Raw genomic sequence first — 20,090 nt, forward strand, 5'->3', positions numbered from 1 at the left:
ACCATTCCATGATTCTGTGATAAATCCCATCCCAAACTATCTCTGATCGCAGGAGCAGGAGTCCCGGGTGATGCCCCACAGGAAGCAGCCAGCTCTGGGGAAGGTGCACCCGTGGGGTCAGCTCCTTTGCGCCCATGGGCTGAGCATGATGTTCACCCCTCTAAATGCTCCCAGTCTCCCAAGGATAAATTCCTGCCCCCTGTAAGGCTTCAATCTTCCCCCTTTGAAAAGTGGGCATCATTTGTGACTTGGACTCTGGTTACTGGCTCTTCCCTCGTCCTCCCTTTTTTCCACTGCTTTAAAAGGCATTTTCAGTCTGTTTTTTCTCCCTATCAATGAATTCACACACTGCGATGGAGCCTTTCAGCTCTTTTCAGCTAAGAGCAGATGGAGGCCTTCTGCTCCCTCCCCACTTGGTGTTTCCTCTGGATCTGCCACAGCACATCCTAGGGTAGGGAGCAGCATTCCCATCCACACCACCTTCTGGGGGCTCAATGCCAGCTTCCCAAGCACTGCTGGGCCCTCCTGCACATCTGGATGGCAGCGAACCCCATGGGAGCAGGGCTCAGAGTGGGACTTGTGCTCTGCTCCCCTCTGCTCAGCCCCACTGGAGCCCACAGCATCTCTGCTTCCATCCCACCGCCGCTCCCACCCTGGGGCACATCCCACCCATCCCACGGGAGATCCACTGTGGGTTTGCAGAGCTGGTTTTGAAGCCCGGCCTCTCCCTTGCACGCAGCCTTGCCGGAGCCATGACGTGCACATCCAACACTTCCATCAAGCCTAACTTACTTTCCCCTCCCCAAGCAGGCAACTAATGAAAGGGTTTCCCCTCTTTTCCGCTGTTTTCCCTGTTGGAAGTGAGGCAGCTCCTCGCTGGGGGTGTGTTTATGTGCAAAGGCTCCTGCAGGAACAATTCCCAGCCGCTGCTTTCCCGTTCTTGTGGCCCTGGGCTGTCTCCAAGCCTTTCCCAGGTTGCTGCTGCAGAACTAGTGAGTAAGAGGCCTCAGGGTGAGCACTGAGCACAGGGAGGAGCCACAGGCTCTGACAGAGGTAAGAGTTAAGGAGGAAGAGGGGAAATTTCAGCAGGCAGAGCCCAGCCCCCTCCACCAGTCGATGCTTTCTCATTTATTTCATGGTTAGAAGGAATTTGTCAGATGAGGAAAAAGGAGAAAATCCTGGTACAGCAAACGCTGCAGGGAGAAAGGCAGCACAAAATGGGAAGGGGGGGCACCGCTTCTTCCAGACCTTTGAGGCTTGGGGCTGTGGAAGGGAGCTGGGGACAAGGGGAGGGTGGTGGTGACCTCCCCATCAGGCTTTTCTGTGCCCCCTTCAGTCCCTCAGGGATGGACCTACCAGCACCCCCAGTGCTGGGGGGGGGGCAGCCACAGTTCTGCCAGAAATTCCCCATATTTGGTGATCCCACCCCCCAAAAAAACCCCATGAAAATTCTTCTTTTCCTCTTGGTCCTGCTGGGTTTGGGCATCCCGGGAGGTGTGAGCCAGCAGGAGCCATGCCCCTGAGCCTGAGGTTGGAGTGTGGCATCCCCAGAGCCTTGTGAAGCAGGAAACACCAACCCCGAGTCACTGGGACAAACAGGGAACCCAGTTTCATGTGTTGACTGTTGGTCTGGGTTAATGACATCAGGCAAAATGAATCCTTGTGAGCGGCTCCGCTCCCTGCCCTGCTGTTACCCAACACTGGAGCTTGTCCTGGGAATCGCTGGGGTTACGCCGGGTGCCGAAGCAGACGTGTTCCCACTGGTTGTTCTCTGCGTTTGCAGTGTTTGTGCTGAGGCAGGAGAGGGGTAATGGAAGGAGCCCCATGATTTATGCATATTCCTTCAGCTGTGTTTTCCTATTGGGACATCTCTAATTTACCTTGAGAGATGTGAATTGTTAATGGACACAAATGAAGAGTCCCTCGAGGCCCTGAGCTCCCATGGGCTGGGAATGACCACAGATCAACAGGAAGGTGCTTTCTGCAGAGCTGGATGCACCTGAGTTAAACAGAGGTTCAAAGAGTAGGGCCAGCAGGGATTTCTCCGTGCCAAGAGGGAGCCTGGTCTGCCCTGCATGGAAAAGTGCTGCAGCCAAAATCCCTGTGGGGTTTTGCTCAGTCTGGGGCTGGGCCCTCAGGGCTGCCCCTGGGTCTCTGCAGGTTCATCAGGGTCCTCCTGGATGGGTCATCCCTTAGGGATGGAGCAGTGGCTCCAGAGGCAGTTATCCAAGATCCCTCTGGGGGAACAGGAGTTGTCCCATCCCCATCTCTATCCCAGTCACAATCACCACCCCCATCTTTATCCCCGTGACTTCTTCCATGCAATTTCCCCCAGCCCAGACAAATTTCCAGCCTAGAAAGGCAGTATCCCCAGCACATATCATAAGTAGCTCCTCGAAACAGCCCCCGCATATCTATACCCATCCCTATTCCCTTCCCCATCCTCATCACTATCCCCACCCCGTCCCATCCCATCCTCATCCCCATCCCCTTATCTATCCCTCTCCTCTTCCCTGTCCGTATCCATATTCTCTTCCCCATCTGTATCCCCATCCCTATCCCTATCCCTATCCCACCCCACTCCCATTTCTATCCCACCCCATCCCCATCCCTATCGCCATCCCCATCCCTATCGCCATCCCCATCCCTATACCCATACCAATCCCTATCTCTACCCTTATCCTCATGCCCATCCCCGCCTTCATCCCCATCCCCGCTTTCTTCGCCATCCTCACCCTTATCCCCATCCCAACCCCTTGCCCAGCAGGCTGTGATGGTGTCTTTGTTCTCTGCCTTTCCCATCTCCTTCCCAGGCTGACCCCGCGGGTCACTGTGTGAAAGTTCATCCCCATCTGAACTGAATTCCTGCAGCTGTGGAGCCCGGGCTCACGTCACGGGAGGGACCGGGGCCATGCCAGTTTACAGGAATGCTGCTCACAGCCTTGCTTTGTTGTTGGAAGTGTGTCGGGAGACTCAGTGCAAGGGGAATAGGGCAGATGTGAATGACACCATCGCTGCTTCGGGGATAAAGTCAGGCTTTCCCGAAGAACGGGTATTCTGATTCAGCAGCAGTCGGGAGACATCCAACAGGGATTTCCTACCGGCCACTGGCTGAGCACAGCAGCACGTCTCACCCAGGCAAGCACTGGCAGCATTCCCTGCTGGAGCGGGTACTCCATCTGCCTTGGTCTCCGCTCAAACCTGGTCCTGGCAGTGACTTCACTGTCGCACGCCTGTGGGGCGCAGCACAAAACCCACATCCTGGGGTTGCTTATTCCTGCTCTTCCCAACCGTGGAGCTTTGCTGGACCAGGAGCCCCATCACTCCCTACTCGGGAAAGGGGCTGTGAGGCTCCTTCCCGGACCAGGCTGGTGGCACCCCGACTGTCACTGCTCTGAGGCTTCCTGAGCATCGGCCTCATCCATCCCCAGGGCCAGGGACATCCCCTCAGCCCTGTCATCGGGTTTGCAAAAGCTCCTGCTCTTGGTGCTGCTGCTGCTTGAGACAGATTTCCAAGCAGGGTGAGTCAGAAACATGGGAAGTTGGTTGGAGCCATCCACCCCCAGTGAGGACCGTTGGGCCCTCAGCCATGGAGGCTCTGTTCCCATCCTCTCTCTTCCAGCTTGCCCTGCCTCCCGGGTAAAACTGATGGCAGCCCCAGAGAGGGGAGAAGATGTTGGTACCGCGCTGCAATGTCCCCTTTGGGCTCCAGAGGATGGGCTGAGGGTCACAGCCACCTCGTGGTTCCTCTGAGCCGGGACGATCCCAGCCTCGAGCAGGGATGCGCATTTCCATGCTTGAAAAGCGGCCAGAACAGGCACTCACGGTCCAAGCATCCTCCTCCTTTCCCTGGCGGGGCTGGATGAAGGTTATGCAAGTCTTCCCTCTCCTTTCTCCTTCCTGCCGTGCCGGGGCTCCTCAGGGAGCCCGGGGGTTACTGTGCCGAAGGTCACACATGCCAGAAGGCAGGAAGCCGGAGGGTCGGGTGGACGTGGGAGGTTCGGCAGACGGGGAAATCTGACCCTTACTTTTACAGTCATCTCCCTTTGAACACCGCTCCCCTCTGGTCGGGGGCTCTGCTGCCTGAGCGTGCGGCTCATCGGGGGCTGCAGGGCCCCAAGGGGTGGGGATGTCCCTTCAGCATCCTCTGTCTGCTCCCAGTCCCATGTGGGAAGGGCCAGACCACAGTAACCAGGGCTGGGCTCTGCTTTCCCAACAAGACAGTGGTGGCTTCTCTTTTGTTAACCTTTGGCTAGCGACAGAGAATGGCTTTGAAAGAGCCTTTGATAGGCACCATCCAGCACCCGCGGGTACCTCTCCTGAAGCATCCTCACCCAGTTTTGCCTCGTGTCGCCTTCCATATCCAGCAGAAGGAACACACGTGGGTACGAAGTGGCTCTGCCCGTGCGGGGCTGGGGCAGAGCAATCCCTGTTTCATTTGAATTTCTTGGAAAAACAACGGTGATGGGGTCTTCTCCTGACGCATTTGGATGTTTTGATTCGTGGGACTTTGCTCAGCAGACGGTAGCAAAGCTGAAGTGGGTCCAAATCTGTGTCTGAGCTTTGACCATCTCACGTCAGATCACCTCACCTGCCTGGCAGAGAGCGTGTGCCCACGTTTGGCATATGGTGATCCTCCCATCCGAGGAAAATCGGATACCTACAGACAAAACCCCAATGCCAAGAACCTGCCTACGTGGCTCAGGGGTGGCTTCCCCATTGCAACGTGCAGAGAAAAGATAGATCCTGAGCACGGTCCAAGCAAATCCTCTCCACCCCCAAAACAATAGGAACCCAAAGTGTGACATTTCCCATCAAACAAAGATTTGGGAGGGTTTTTGTTCAGCACAGCAGGAATGAGCGGCAGGAGGACAGGGCCAGGAAAACCTCGGCTGCGGAGCTCTGCTCCAGGAGGGTTTTCTCTGGGCCAACAGGAACAATCCCACTGCTGGTGCATGTTCCTCCTCCTGGTGTGTGGCTCCCCAGGGACACCCCGTCCCCAGCCTTGCCAGGAAGGCTGGATATCATCAGGAGCACAGTCCTGCCGTAGGGCTGGGTGCATTACTGGCACTCAGGGGTGCCTCAAGCCTGGGTGATGCTTGTTCACACCACCCCTGAGCAGCCTCATCCTGTGAGAGTTTGGCTCCCTGCTCGGAGCTTGTTGGGGTGATTTTGGGGGACATCAGTGGGAAAAACAGTGGGGAGGACCCTGTCACTCTGGTTTCTGCCCCAGGATGGTTTCTTCCTCTCTCCCAAATCCTTCTAACACTGATCTGGTGCAAGGGATGGAGCCATGCCTGGCTCTGAGCAAATTTACCCTTGGACTTCAGTACGTGGTGCAAAAATAGCCGTCAGAAAGGGGAGAGATGCCCTTTGCCATTTGAATAAGTGTTTGCGCTGTCAGAGCAAGCAGTGTTTGGGGATTCAGTGGAAGGCTCCAGGGGCTCTGAGCCAGGACCAGACAATTTTCACCCTGTCGGCTGCCAGCCGTGAGCTGCACCGGGAATGCAGCTCCTAATCCCTGCTCCGGGAGACATTTGGGAGAGGAGGTGCCTTCCAGGGAATCGAGTGCAGGCTCCCGGCTTCCCTGTGCGTTTCCATGCCAGAAATGCCCCCCTGTTTGGTTGCCTGACCATGGGGTGGGATGAGGGAGGCTGTAGGGATGGGATGGGATGGGATGAGGGAGGCTGCAGGCATGGGATGGGCATGGGGAGTCTGCAGAGGTGGCAATGGGCTCTGGAATGAGACAAGATACAGGGATTTAACAGCAAATCCTCACACCATGCTGGTCTTGAGCAACAGCCTCCAGGGGCTGGAGCATGATGCTCGATCTCTTCTCCCACTTGAAGGCAAACTGGGGGAGCTGGAACCTCACCCAGGGTCCTGGAGAATTGATTGGGATTGAGGTGGCCACTGAACGGGGACCCCCTGTCTGCAATGGGGACACTGACCCAGTGCAGAGCGCTGCTGCCCGCAGGTAACCGAGCCCGCATCTGCCACCACGACCTTTCTGCCTGGCTTGGCAAGCCCGGCCCGGAGAATGAAATTAGAAGCAATTAAATATTAAGCTTGGCTCAGGCTCAGATCAAACTTTCAACCAATTTTAGCTGCTGGTTGCTTTGGAGACGGCATGCGCTGGAGCCCAGCCGGTGATGCAACGCGGAGCGGGGGCTCTGCCAGCACGGAGCTCTTCAGGACAGGAATAGACAGGAGGGCGGCCGGTGGCCAGAGCCCGTTGAGCCGGGGCTGGAGCCGGAGTACACGCAGGGAGGAACGGGCAGGTCCTGCAATAGCTGACATCGCAACCGAAATCGGCAGCTTTGGTTTCTGCTCCCGGATTGATTCCTGCTCAGTTGAGGACCTTCCTCTCCCTGGGGAGAACATGGAGCTTTGGGGGACAGGGAAGGGGCAAGACACAGCAAAGACCCCCAAGGGCCCCCAGCTGAGGAGCACACGAGGGGTCCCCGCCGCTGCAGCAGGGGGTGGGTTGGCGATGGGGCCACTGGCCATGGTGTCACCGCGCCAGCACCCATAGAGCTTCCACAGAGGCTTTGGGCCGCCTCAGGTGCTGACTCAGGGGTGGCAGAGCTCCACAGAGAGCAAACAGGACTGGGGTCGGGAGCAAGGGGCAGCGGCAGCGGTGCTGAGCCACGGGGCACCCTTCCCTCAGCACACAGGGCAGCAGTGATGGGACCCTCAGCAGGAACCCAAACACCTCCAAGGCATTTCCCAGCTGAGGGGGGTTTGCACAGGCCAGGTTGGACACAGGGCTTGGAGCAAGCTGCTGCAGTGGAAGGGGTCCCTGCCCGTGGCAGCGGTCGGAGCTGGAGGAGCTTCAAGGTCCCTTCCAGCCTGGACCATTCCAGGATTATACAATCCAGTCCCCTCCGGCAGATGCAGAAAGACCCTGTCCCAGCAGCACACCATGGCCCCGACCCCCACCAGGCGGTCTGTGAGCTGGAAAGCCACGGGGCCATCTGTCACCCAAGGGATACCATGGCCAAAAAGAGTTTAAGCCCCAGCCCCCGCCCCCAGCAGGGCTTTGACACAGAAAAATGGGAAATTTCAGGCTCTGCAAAACCCATCAAGGGTTTTCTTCCACCCCGAAGGGACTTGGAGGAGGCATGATGCCATGGTGATGGGCAGCCATCTACAGGCATGTGGTGGAGCTGGGTGCAAGGTGCCAAGGTGCTCGGTGGTGTCGGAGCTGTGACTCTTCGGGCAGTGTCTGTGTGGGTCTGATCCAAGCAGTGCTCTTGCCCGCAGCGCCTGCACCGAGCAGGTCACCGAGTGCCTGGGGTCTCAGACGGGCTCCAGCACTGTCAGACGGATGCCACTCCTCATGTCCATTGCCCTGACAGCACCCCCTCAGCTGCCCGACCGAATCATGCGAGGCTCCCTAACGAACACGGTTATTATTAGCAATGTCAGGACTGATTTGTAAGAGGCAAGTTGAGGGTCCCTGTGCTTGATGGTGGGACCATCCCACATGACCCCAGTGTCCTCTGCATCCCTCCAGAGTCCTGACTGTGAATGGATCATGGGAGGAGGAACATCCCTGGGTACCACATGTGCTGGACAAGGCACGAGGAGCCTTTGCACAGGCATGAGCAGAGCCACATTGTCCCCAGTCTTCCCCCATGAGCCAAGAAGCCACCCTTGGCTCCTACCCTGGCAAACCCCAAGGGAAATATTCAGGCCAGGACTGGGAGTGTCCCCAACATCTGGATGTTGAGAGGAAGAAAGGCAGAGGATCCAGCTGTGCGCAGGAAGCGTGTTGGCTCTCCTGCAGCGTTGCCTCTTCAATAGCCCTGGCCCGGCGGCTCCACAGGCTCTTTGCCATATGTAGGGCATTGCAGGGGGTGCCTGCAGCCGCCTCTGCTCCCCATGGAGCGTGGGGAGAGGTGCCTAATTCATCCTTTCAGAGCAGAGATAAGATGGATTAAGGCCTGCTGAACGCTTGCCAAAAGAATTGCCATTAGGCCCTGGAGAGCTTAATCTCCACCAGACTAAGAGCAGACAGGCTGTGCCGCAGCTCGTCCTGTCTGCCAGGGGATAAACACCCAGAGTGGGATTTCGGGGAAACCTTTGGAAGCTACAGAACGCATCCCAAAGTGCACGTGCTGCCCAGAGCACCCAAGGCTGGGTGCTGAACCCCACGGTCCCCCCAGCACTCAGGGACCAGCTCGTGGCTGGAGATGATGGAAAGGACCAGGTTGGCTGCTGGGGTTTCAGACACCTCCGTGTCTTGACTGTCCCTTCCCATGCTCCCATCTCCAAGGCTCCTCCATCCTGGCACTGTTATCTCCTGCAGATTAGCTCTCCGAAGCTGTCCTTGCCTATGTGCTTCTCATCTGACTCACGTTTGTTATTTCCTGCCCCTATCTCTTACTTCCCTCACGCTTACCCCTCCCAAGGCCCAGGATAACCCTGACCCCGCTGCTGCCTGGGGACCAACAGCTCCCATGGAGCCAGAGCATCAGCGGGGGAGGCCAGAGCTCCCTCCTCCCACCAGTGCTGACGGACAACCCCAAATCCACCCCCTGAGCTGCCCCCATGGCCACTCCTGGGGCTGTGCTCAGCGCTGTGCCCATCCTCAGCACTGTGGTTCGGGGGAGACATCACCGGTCCGGAGACCACCCTTGCCCAGGGAGAGGTGGAGACGTTGGCCTGATCATGGTGGTGAGCAGTGGGGTGTGATCCGGGTGCTGGCCACCAAGGGGGAACTGCCCCCATTGGCTTCACACCACAGCCTCCGCCTCTCAGGATCCAGGAGAGAGGGAATGGTCCCCATCAACCACATCTCTCTGCAGCTGCCCAGGCATCCCACAAAGGGGATTTTTGAGTTCATTTCTCTTCCAGGCCCTGGGAAGAGGCAGCATCTGAGGGCAGCTGGGGGGATGCTCATGGCACAGGGTCTGGGCTTATTGCACCTCTGCCCTGGAAGATGCTGATGTCCTTGATGCCATTTCCTCTGGGGTTTTATGGCTGGAAGGGGTCTCAACCCCATCCATCTCCCACCAGCGCCATGTGTGCAAGCTGGGCTGTGTTCAGACGCTAAAACCTCAGTCCCCAGCCTCAAGCCCTTCCTTTCAGCACCTCAGGGTGCTCCTCACCCTCAGCTTCCTCTCCACAGGCAACCAAACCTCTATGATGTTCACTGCTGTCACCGCCAGCCCTTCCACATCCTCTCCTTTTCCTTTCCTGTCCCCTGCTGCTGCATCCCACCAAGCCAGCAGGAGCGGATGGAGGTTGGGCACCGCTCTCCTATCTCCGCTGGCATGATGCAACCCGGACGCAACCCGGGCTCCCGTCGGCAGTGACACGCTGTCCCAGCCAAGCAAACACAGCTCAGGGCCTCGTGTTGTGTTGCGACAGCATGAATGGCCTCAGCACCCACAGCCAGGGACAGCCCATGCCCGGGGATGGGATCCTGCACTGGCAGCTCTGGTGCAAGTGTCCCAGCACCCCCAGATTGACCGCCCCGATGGAAACAGGAAGGCCAAGATCTCCCAGTTCATAGAATCATGGAATGGTTTGGGTTGAAGGGACCTTAAAGCTCCTCCAGTTCCAACGCCTGCCAGGGCAGGGACCCCTTCCACTGGAGCAGCTTGCTCCAAGCCCCTGTGTCCAACCTGGCCGTGAACACTGCCAGGGATGGGGCAGCCACAGCTTCTCTGGGCACTCTGTGCCAGCGCCTCAGCACCCTCACAGGGAAGAGCTTCTGCCTCAGAGCTCATCTCAGTCTCCCCTCTGGCAGGTTAAAGCCATTCCCCTTGGCCTGTCCCCACAGGCCCTTGTAGTTCTGATGCAGCCCAGGATGCAAGTGACCCACATTCCACATGGTCCCTGTCCCCATCAGTGTGTCCGGAGCCCTGTGCTGAGCCCAGCGAGGTCAAGAGGAGGCTCAGCATCATTGCCCACACCTGCACCCCCTCTGCCCTGTCCCCTTCTCTGCCCCTCTGGCAGAGCAGGGCTGCAGGGGACACCGTGGGGGACATTAACTCATCCCCCAGGGCATTTCAGTGCTGTCCCTGCCCTCCCTGGGGACATGGCAGGCACACGAGACAGGGCACAGGGAAGCCATGGGCTCCCTGTGGCACGGGGCACGGGGATTCTCCCAGCTCGCAGGAGGAGCCGAGGCACCAGCAGGATGCAGTGCAGGAGCAGGGGGCACCAGGCACTCCAGGAGCAGTGACACGGGACCAGCATGGCCAGAGCCACCACCACGGAGCCAAGACGGGGCTGGCAGCGGCACGGCTGGGGTGAGGAGGCAGCGACGGGCAGATGTAGGTGAGGGTTAATCTGTGCTGGGAAAGCTGAGCCTTCCCCACGCTCCCCTGATGTAATGCTTGCAGGAGCAGCATGTTCCAGCAGTACCATAAACACAGGGAAGAAAAGAACTTGACTTTATCTGCCTGTGAGGCCTTGGGAGCATCTAAATTAGGAAAGGAAGGGTTATTACAGTCCTTATTTATGGCTGTAAGTCACTGATCTGCCCCTAACTTGGCTTGGTGCTGTCCCTCACACAGACACAAGCAGGTTCCCAACCCTTGGAACCTTGGCCCAGCACTTGGCATCTCCTGGGCATGGATTTGGAGTCAGCTCACTCGAAAGCAGATGGGTCATTTTCCTCACAGAAGATGCTGGTGTCGCAGAAATATGTTGTTACCCACGGATGAAATGAAGTTTTCATCTATATTAATCCAACCCCCCAGCAGGATATAACCCCTCTTCTGTCCCCAAACTGAGAAGTTTTATGGTACCCCACCATCCCATTGCCACCAATTGCCACCCATCTGCCAACACATCACCACCCATCACCATCACCACCATCACCATTCATCACCACCCATCACCACCAATGCATCACCACCTACCAACAGCCCACCACCAATCACTGCCATCCATCCCTCTCCCATCACCACCAGTGTCAAGCACTCCCAGGTCACAGCTTGTGCTCTGAAAGTCGTAACTACTGCTGGGCGCTGGGCAGCAGCGGGCTGCGCGCTGCCTGTGCTGCTGCTGCTGATCCCAGGGCGCTGCCGCAGCGCAGCTCCGCCGCTCTCCTCCGGCGCTGCCCGCTCCAAGCAGGGCTCACATTTATATTTCATGAACACGTCCCCCGGAGCACAGCTTTGCAGTGAGAAGCAGAAATAATTCATGCTCCGTGCACACGGATGGCGCGGCCCCGAGCATCCTTCCCCATCCCAGGCAGGCCGCTGTGCTGTCGCACGAAACGCGCTCCATGTGCTGGATCCTGCCTTCTCCAAAATACAGGACAAGCCTTTCACCAACCTGGATGTAAAGGTCACTCCAACTGACAGTGCCCGGCGCCCTCCACGCTCCCTTGCAGCGAGGATGTTCCTTACGATTCCTGCCTGTGCAAGGAAATGACAGCAAAATTGCTCTGTTCCCAAGGCCCAGGGATGCTCCTCCAGCAGGAGGCCTGGACAAGATCACAGAATCCCAGCCTGGTTTGGGTTGAAGAGACCTTAAAGCTCCTCCAGTTCCAACCCCTGCCATGGGCAGGGACCCCTTCCACTGGAGCAGGTTGTTCAGACCCACATCCAGCCTGGCCTTGTGCTGCATCCATGCAGCGCATCACAGTGCTGCAGACGTGCAGAGGGATGAAATGCTGCTGCTGAAGCTTTCTTGGGATGCAAGCACCAGGGAAAGGCCAGATTTAAAACTAATTCATACCTTGAGTTTTTCCCTAGCTAAAGCACAAGCTGTGGTCCCTGTCAGGGTGTCTGGGTATATTCAGTCCTGTTTGGGGGGGGAAGAAAACCCACTTTTCAGTGCACTTCTGTAGCCTTTCTTCAATGCCTTGGGGTATTGAGCACAGCTTCTGCTCTGCGTGTTCTCACTCGTTCGATGAATAATCAATTTGGCTGCTGTGTGCTCTGCTCATGGAGAAAGAAACTGCTTCTTGTTAAAGGTGTGAAAGTAAGTCGTGTGTAAAATTAGCTTAGCCCTTTCCTAAGTCAGATGGGAATTGCTTTCAAAGCATTACAACCTGCCCAGATTCCCAAGAGCTTGGCCATTTTCCACACCAGCTCCTGCTTTGCAGGAGAGGAGGATTTTCCCAAACTACAGCAGGAGGGATGCTGGGGACTTGTTAATGGCTGGGTCACCAGGATGAGACCCCAAGCAGCATTCCCAAGCTTTGGGAATGCTGGGAGGAAGCGTTCCAGTGTCCCTGGGGAAATGAGGGTGGCTGTCCCCAAACGGTGCCTGCAGGTGACACCATCCAGCCCCGCTCCTGGGCTGCCAGCTCCTCTGCCTGCAGCTCGTGTTTCTTTCTGCTGTGAAGAAAACCGAACTTCTGGGGTGGGATTTGCGGCCACCCCAGGGATTTGGACATTAATTTCTAATGGGGATTAAGAATTCAAATCCCTTAAGCAGCTTTTGCAGCCCCATCCTTCTCTCCTCTGACTGCAGAGACCCCCGGCCAGCCCTGCTCCAGTGTCTGAGAAACCCCCACACCAGCGCAGCGGGAAGGGCTTTTACCACCCAAACCCAGCGTGAGCCTGGGGAAGAGCCCTGATATCCCCTTAAACATCATGGGGTCAGCTGTGCCCTGGCATCACCCTCCCCTGAAACGCAGGGCTGGGGCTCTGCCCCGCTCCAGCGGAGGAGGCCCTTCAGAAAAGGAGGTTGAAGGCTGCTCCCACCAGCAATGCTCCCAGGGCTGAGGAGTGAGTGCAATGCCTCCTCTGCAAGAGTTCCTATAAATAGGCTGACACCATTTCCTTGCTGAATTACCAGGGGCTTTGAGGCCATTTCCCACCATATCCCAGGTTCCGCACGTTGCTGTCCTGAGTCCACCCTGGGCACACATCTGGCATGGTTTAACATGAGCAGAGCTTGCTGGAAGGGAAGGGACCACTTCAAGAGCCCAACTCCACGAACAATAAACCCCAGCAGAAAGGTTGGCTTCCTGGTTTGAACTGAGGGAGAAAAACTTGTTTGTTGTTTCCACTGAAGGCTGCTGGCACGCACAGGGATGTTTTGCAGCTACTTTGGATGCCACGGCAGGCAGCAGGAATCTGGCAGGAGGCAGCTGGCAGGGGTTCCTGGCTGGCAGGACCTTCAAGGCTTGGCCTCAGCAGAGAGAGAGGGGTGAATGTGCTCCCCAGGCGAGCTGGATCCCTGGGGCATCCCTCATCCCTGCCCTGGGACACTGCTCTGCACTATCGATGCTTGTGGACCCCTCCAGGATCCTCCCTCCCCATGTCCTGGTTGATCTGGGGGAGAAAAATGTGAATTAGGGGCATCCACCACAGCTGTGACATGGTAGAGGAGAAGGTTGAGCACAGGAGGAAGAGTTTGGGGGGGGTGATGCTCCTCTGTCCCCTGGGACGATGCTCCTTGTGTCCTCAGCATCTCCCATTCAGCTCCCCCTCCAAGAGCAGAGCAGAGGAGGATGCGGACCCAGGCTGCTCTCACCCTGCTGCCCTGTGACACCAGGGGCTCATATTCCCAAGGCTATGGGACATGGGGAGAGGCAGCAGCCTCTGGCCTCTCTTCCAAGCCCAGGAACCTCGTTAGCAGCTCAGCCCCATTAGTAACCATCTCCATGGTGATGGAGCTCAGGAGATCACATTGCACAGGGGCTCCCGCGCTGAGCAGCCCCCAGGCCAGGCTTGGGCACGCCAGGGCCATGAGGCCGAAGGCTGCGCTCCGCAGGGTGCAGCACTGGTTTCCCATCTCCTCATCCCTCGCAAAGGAAAAGGCATAAATAAACCCCATAATGAACCAGGTGTCCCCTGATTGCCTGGGGCTGGATGGAGGCATCTCCCTGCACGTGCTGCTGTCGGCAAAGAGCCACAACAACCACAATGAGCTCTTGGTGAGGAGCAAGATGCCTGAAGATGCCGAGCACCCCGGGGCAGCCGCATCCTCCCTCGCCCGGATGGGATCTCCGGAGGAGACGAGCTCACGCAATAGCCCTTCTGCAGGCACTCGTGCCATCGCTTCAGAGCTTTATGAATATTGTAGCAAGGCCGCTCCTTTCATCTCCGCTTCCTTCCAGGGAGCCCCAAACCTTCTGCACATTCGTTTCCACCTCGCTGTTCCTCTGAATTATTTAAACTCGCCTTCCCGAAAGCGGAGCCCTTCCATTACTGCTCCTTCCTCTGCGGCACACGTGGAATTTGGGGACTTGCAAATCCACTTCATCTCTTTGCGTCCGTGCAGAGCCGCAGGTTTCCATGGGCTCCCCTCCCCTCCAGCCACCCCAGGCCACATTCCCAAAGGCAACAAAAACCTCGGGACTAAAGCAGAGCTTTGATGCTTTTTACTGGGGTCCTGGATGCTGTGGGGTTTCCCAACATGACTTCAATTATGGCCATTGGTCTCCTTGCCGCTGGTCTTCCCCCAGAGACACATGGGGCTGGCAGTTGTACCAAAGTGGGTCACCACTGGCTCATAAGACTCTGGAAAAATCCCTTGTGGCTCCATTGCTATCACTTATAAAGCTGGAAAGGGCTTCCTGCAGAGCAGATCCCATCCCTGCCGCTCAAATGAGATATCCCCATTAATCACCTTGTAACTGGAAGATAGGAATGCTGAGCCCAGCTCCCCGAATGCTTACAGAATCACAGAACCGTAGGATCATGGAATGGTTTGGGCAGGAAGGGGCCTTAAAGCTCCTCCAGCCCCACCTCCTGCCACAAGCAGGGACACCTAGGGCAGCTTGCTCCAAGCCCCTGTGTCCAACCTGGAGGCTCAAAATGCTGCTGGACAAAAATGCACTTTTCAGTAACCTAGAGCATGGAAAGAGCTTCCCCGGCTCCTTCCGAGCGGGGGGAGCTGCGCTGGACCCCTGGGCTCCCTGGGGATCCGGCAGCGGCCCGCGGCAGGGTTTTGGGGCAGCTCCAGGGGATGTTGGCAGGGAGGGGGTGACTCAGCCGGGTTTGAAGCATTTCGCTCTCTCCTGTCGTGCCTGAACCTGCCGGGAGCTCCACAGACAGATTCCAGCGGCCACATCAGCCCTCCCCTGGTGCTGCACCGCGGCTGGGCTGTTTGCTGGAGCGAGACACCCTCAGCCAACATCCTCCTGCTGTTTATGGGCTATTCCGTGGCTATCTCATACCGCACTAATGCTCTCTTGATGTGGCTCATCCCCTCCAAAGCCACCATGGGACAGTTGGGGTCTCCTCACCCCGCTGATGGGGGGGGGGAGGAGGTGCAAGGTGTGCCCTGCGGACAAGTTATTCCTGATACCATCACTTGTTCATGCATTTACTGGCACAGAGCTGCAGAGCGGAAACGGGGAAGGAGGCTCCAAGGGGACACCCGTGCGGAGGGGCTGCCTCAGAGAGCAGCTCCCTGCTCCGTAACTTCCACAGTATTCCAGCTCCGGGGCAGCAGCACCGGAGGGACGTGGAGCCGCTGGGGCGAGTCCAGAGGAGGCCCAAACCAGGCTGTGGTTCTGTGGCACCAGCCCCACGCGGGGTCCATCCCTTCCCCACCGCAGGCTGGTTTAGGCTGATCCCCTCCGTGCGTCACTCCCTGCATTAATCATCCCCTCGCTCTGCACCAGCTCCTCACTGAGCGAGAACTTCGCACATTAAAAATTAACAGCGCTAAATGATTGATGCCGGCACCCGCGCCCTGCGGCGCCGCACGGCAGCTCCCGCTCGGCTGCCCCCAAGGGCTGCCCCGTGTCCTTGTCCCCAGACACCCCCTCCACTGCTCCGGGCATCAGCTGGGGGAGAAGCCCAGCGCGGCAGTAACCCCCGACCCTCTCCTCACTCCTCAGCACCCCGTCTGCGCCCCCAGCACCCCCTCGCACCCCCCTGCACTCCCATCACTCATCAGCACCCCCAGCACCCCCCAGCACCCCCCTGCACTCCCATCACTCATCAGCACCCCCAGCACCCCCTAGCACCCCCCTGCACTCCCATCACTCATCAGCACCCCCAGCACCCCCTAGCACCCCCCTGCACTCCCATCACTCATCAGCACCCCCAGCACCCCCCCGCAGCCCCGCTTCCATCCCAGCAGCGGTTCCCGGTTCGACACCGCCCCCTGCGGGCCGACACGTCCCAGTGCACCGGAGCGCGCAGCCTCGCGGGGGGGCACCAGCGGCGAGGAGAGCGCCGGTGGACGGAGGGGGATGATGGGGATGGGGCTTCGGGCTGCAGCACCGGCGGTGTGGGGTCACCGACACCCCCACCCCCCACCTCATCACCCCCCCACGCTGTCACCCCGCCACACCGACGGTTAACAAATGTCCCTCATTGACCACAACTCTTTCAGTGCCACCATCCACCTAATTCCTTCTCCACCCAGTGGTCCATCCATGTGTCTCTCATGCATCATCTGCAGGAAAAACTCCTTTAGATCAGCCACCTTCTGACTCCTCTCTGCTCGCCAGCAAAGAAAAATCCAGCCAGGACACCTGGGCTCCAGGAGGGAATCTCTCTTGGAAGCACTGTGGATGGTGCAATATTTGGGGAACCTTATTCTGTCCAATAGATGAGGTGGGAAGCTCCCAGCAGAGATTGGAGAGCCGAAAGCACCAGCAGAGATGCTGTCCTGAGCAGGATTTGGGCTCCAAACCATCCCACCGAGGGGAAGGAACAAGAAAGCTCGTCCCCTTGGCCACACTCCGATGTCACCAACTCAATGGGCCGATTGTGCGCTGGGACCAGATGCGCTGCTTTGGATGGTGGCACAGAAAGGCTTTTCTGCTGCTTCTCAATAACAGATCTATGATGCTCCTGCCAGGAAGGTCCCGCTGAGCACCCCTCGGCCCTTGCCAGATCCCGGGCAGCTGGGAACCTGCAGGGCAGAGAAGGGTCCTCTGTGCGTCGAGGCACTCGGATTCCCTGGAAATGTCAAGCTGGAGTTGGATGCCATCAGCCTGGGGGCTCTGAGCAGGGGGGGAGCGGAGCTGGAAACAGCTGGAAATAACTCCAGATGGAGAGACTGAGAGGTTGCTTTGCTGGTGGCTGTGGCAGGGCACAAGGGCATTGCTGTGGAGGACATTCCCTCTTTGTCCTAAGGAGCTGGCTGATGTCTTTGCTGGGAGATAAAGGGCAGAGAACACAGAAGAAGAAGGTATTTGGAGTGGTTTGCTCCCCCTGTGCATCTCCATCCCCATCCTCATCCTCATCTCCATCCCCGTCTCCATCCTAATCCCCATCTCCACTCCCATCCGTATCCTGCTCTGCAATGTGAAGACACTGGGAATCAGTGGGTGAAGCTGAGCCCGCATCACCACCAGGTGATGGGGACATCCATGTCCTCCCCTCTCACCAGGAATTGGGGGTCTCAGAGCTGTGCCAGAGCTGCTGCTCCTGCACAAGAGCATTTCCCAGGGGATGGGAAAGGATCAGGGATTGCCACAGCAACCTGGCCTTGAACACTGGCAGGGATGGGACAGCCACAGCTTCTCTGGGAACCCCCTGCAGTTGGGTTTTAGGGATACAGCACAGAGGCCCCTGAAGAAAAATACCCATTTTTTAGGAGTGCTGAGCTGCAGCTGAGATCCCAACTTTTCCATGCACCCCGGGCTGAAACCCTCAGCATGCAGCATGAACAGATACCTGGAAAATCCCACGCCTGGGAGCATCCTGCCGGCAGCTCCCACCAGCCGTTGGGGAGGGTTTATGGCCCTGTTAAGTGCAGAAGGGTGCTGCCGTTGGGGCAGGAGCTCCATCCTGCGCTGCTGGTGGGGCTGGCCTCCAGCCAAAGCAAATCCCAACACTGGAAACCCGCACGGCATTTTCCTCAGGCCTGATAAGCCTGAGCTGCAAATCCAGCCACAAAAGAGAAGCCGCCCCGTCCATCCCAGGCCGGCCCCGGCTGGTGCCGTGCCAAGCGGGAGCAATATTGCCCAAGATAAAAGCCAGCGCCCAGTCTAAAATGTCACCTGCGGCCACATCAGAGGGAACACGAGAGAGGGGACAGGGGACAAGCACCTGCGTGAGGGCTGGTCTTAGAATCACACAATCCCAGTCTGGTTTGGGTTGGAAGGGACCTTAAAGCTCATCCAGTTCCTGACCCTGCCACGGGTTGCTCCAAGCCCCTCCAGCATCCAGCAGCCCCTCGAGGACCCTTCCTCTGGTCCCAGCATCTCCAGCTGTGGAAGCTGCTCCCGCTTCACTCTCGGGCCCTTTGTTTTGCTGCAGCATCCCAGGGAGGAAGGATCTGAGAAGAGAGGCAATGAGAGGAAACGAGAGCTTCCTGCCTGCTCCCGGACCTGCGGGCAGAAAACGAGGACATTCTGCTGCAGGAGGGGACTGTGCCGGGCTCGGTCAGCACGGAAGTGTTCACGCTGCTTTCCTACAGGGAATGCACTGGGCAAAGCCTTGAACAGCCTTTGCCCACGGGTCCTACACGGGGCCCAGCCCATGGAGGGTGTGATGGAGCTGGGCTTGGGCAGGCACAGAGGAGCTGAACAAGCAGGGATGAACTCAGGGAGACAGGAAGCGTTTGGAACACACACACACGTACTCTCTTTCCAACTGTACGGTGGGGAAACTAAGGCACAATCATATGCATAGTTCCAGCTGGCAGAGAGCAAAGGTTTGGGAATTATGGGGAAAGCCATTTTTGAGACCCTTTTCTGGACCAAAAAAAGGTTTTTACTGTTTCTGATGAATTGAAACTCCTCAGGTCCAAGGGGTTCTATTCAGGTGGATGCTCTTGGGAGGGACATGGAATCCCAACCTGATTTGGGTTGGGAGGCACCTTAAAGCTCCTCCAGCTCCAACCCCTGCCACGGGCAGGGACCCCTTCTACTGGAGCAGCTTGCTCCAAGCCCCTGTGTCCAACCCAGCCTTGAGCACTGCCAGGGATGGGGCAGCCACAGCTTCTCTGGGCACCCTGTGCCAGCGCCTCAGCACCCTCACAGGGAAGAGCTTCCACCTAAGAGCTCATCTCAGTCCCCCTCGGGCAGGCAGCTCGAAGCTCGGCACTCAAGCAGGAGCAGCAGAGAAGCCACAGGCATTGCCATTTGCCCCAAGCCTGGGTTTGTCTGGGGCTGCCGGGGACTGCTGGTCCAGGCAGGCAGGTGACACAGCTCAGACCAGTCCTGGGTCAGCGTCCCTGGCCCAGGGTGAAGCCACCGAGCTGGCTGAGAGCCGAGACTGAAGCATCCCACATGCAGGTATCATTTATATGGGGTTCAACCCCAACTGACCCTTGTGAGTTCTCTGCTCGTGTCTTTGCATGTGAGCTGTGCAGTTTCCACAGAAAACTGGGGCCCCCAACACAAGAGGGACGTGGAGCTGTTGAAGCGAGGCCAGAGGAGGCCATGGAGATGCTGCGAGGGCTGGAGCAGCTCTGCTCTGGAGCCAGGCTGAGAGAGCTGGGCTGGGGCAGCCTGGAGAAGAGAAGGCTCCTGAAGGGGAGACCTGAGAGCAGCTCCAGTGCCTAAAGGGGCTGCAGGAAACATGGAGAGGGGCTTGGGACAAGGGCCTGTAGGGACAGGCCAAGAGGAATGGCTTGAACCTGCCGCAGGTGGCCGAGGTGCAGGTGGAGGCTGTGGTGGCACAGGGTGCCCAGAGAAGCTGTGGCTGCCCCATCCCTGGCAGTGCTCAAGGCCAGGTTGGACACAGGGGCTTTGAGCAAGCTGCTCTATGGAAGGGGTCCCTGCCCGTGGCAGGGGTTGGGGCTGGAGGAGCTTTAAGGTCCCTTCCACCCCAAACCATGCTGGGATTCTGGGATTCTATAAAAACATAAGTGCCAGAAGTCAGGGCTGCCCCTTGGGTTTAACCTTTTTCAGTCACCAGAGCTTAAAGCCAGAGGAGCCCAACCAGCACAGGGGTGTTTGTCAGATGCCCAAGTGCAGGAACAGGCGACGTGGACATGGGTCCTCCATGGAGCTCTGAGCCGGAATATGGGGCATGAGCTCTGCAGCAGTGGGACTTCACTCATCACACCAGGCCCCACTTTTCTGGATGGATAAGACAAGCCCTGCATGGCTAGAGAGGACCCTAAGGGCTACTTAGCCAAGCAGCCAGTGAATGGACAGGAGCAGCGCTATTCTAGACCTGCTTTGGGGACGGAAGGAGGGCATGAAATCACCAAGTTCATTACCACAGGATGCCAGAGAGGCCAAGTATGTAAAT

The 20,090-nt window shown here is 57.9% G+C and overlaps 1 protein-coding gene across 1 annotated transcript in view; it reads left to right on the forward strand.

Moving 5' to 3' along the window:
* Positions 1 to 20,090, forward strand: part of RPL36 (ribosomal protein L36) — a 148,705-nt gene that overhangs the window by 124,050 nt on the left and 4,565 nt on the right. The window lies entirely within an intron of this gene.

Source organism: Pezoporus flaviventris, unplaced genomic scaffold (genome assembly GCF_033815535.1).
Source record: "Pezoporus flaviventris isolate CSIRO_AGI_PZ_B2104156 unplaced genomic scaffold, CSIRO_AGI_Pfla_v1 ptg000043l, whole genome shotgun sequence".
Lineage (NCBI taxonomy): Eukaryota > Metazoa > Chordata > Aves > Psittaciformes > Psittacidae > Pezoporus > Pezoporus flaviventris.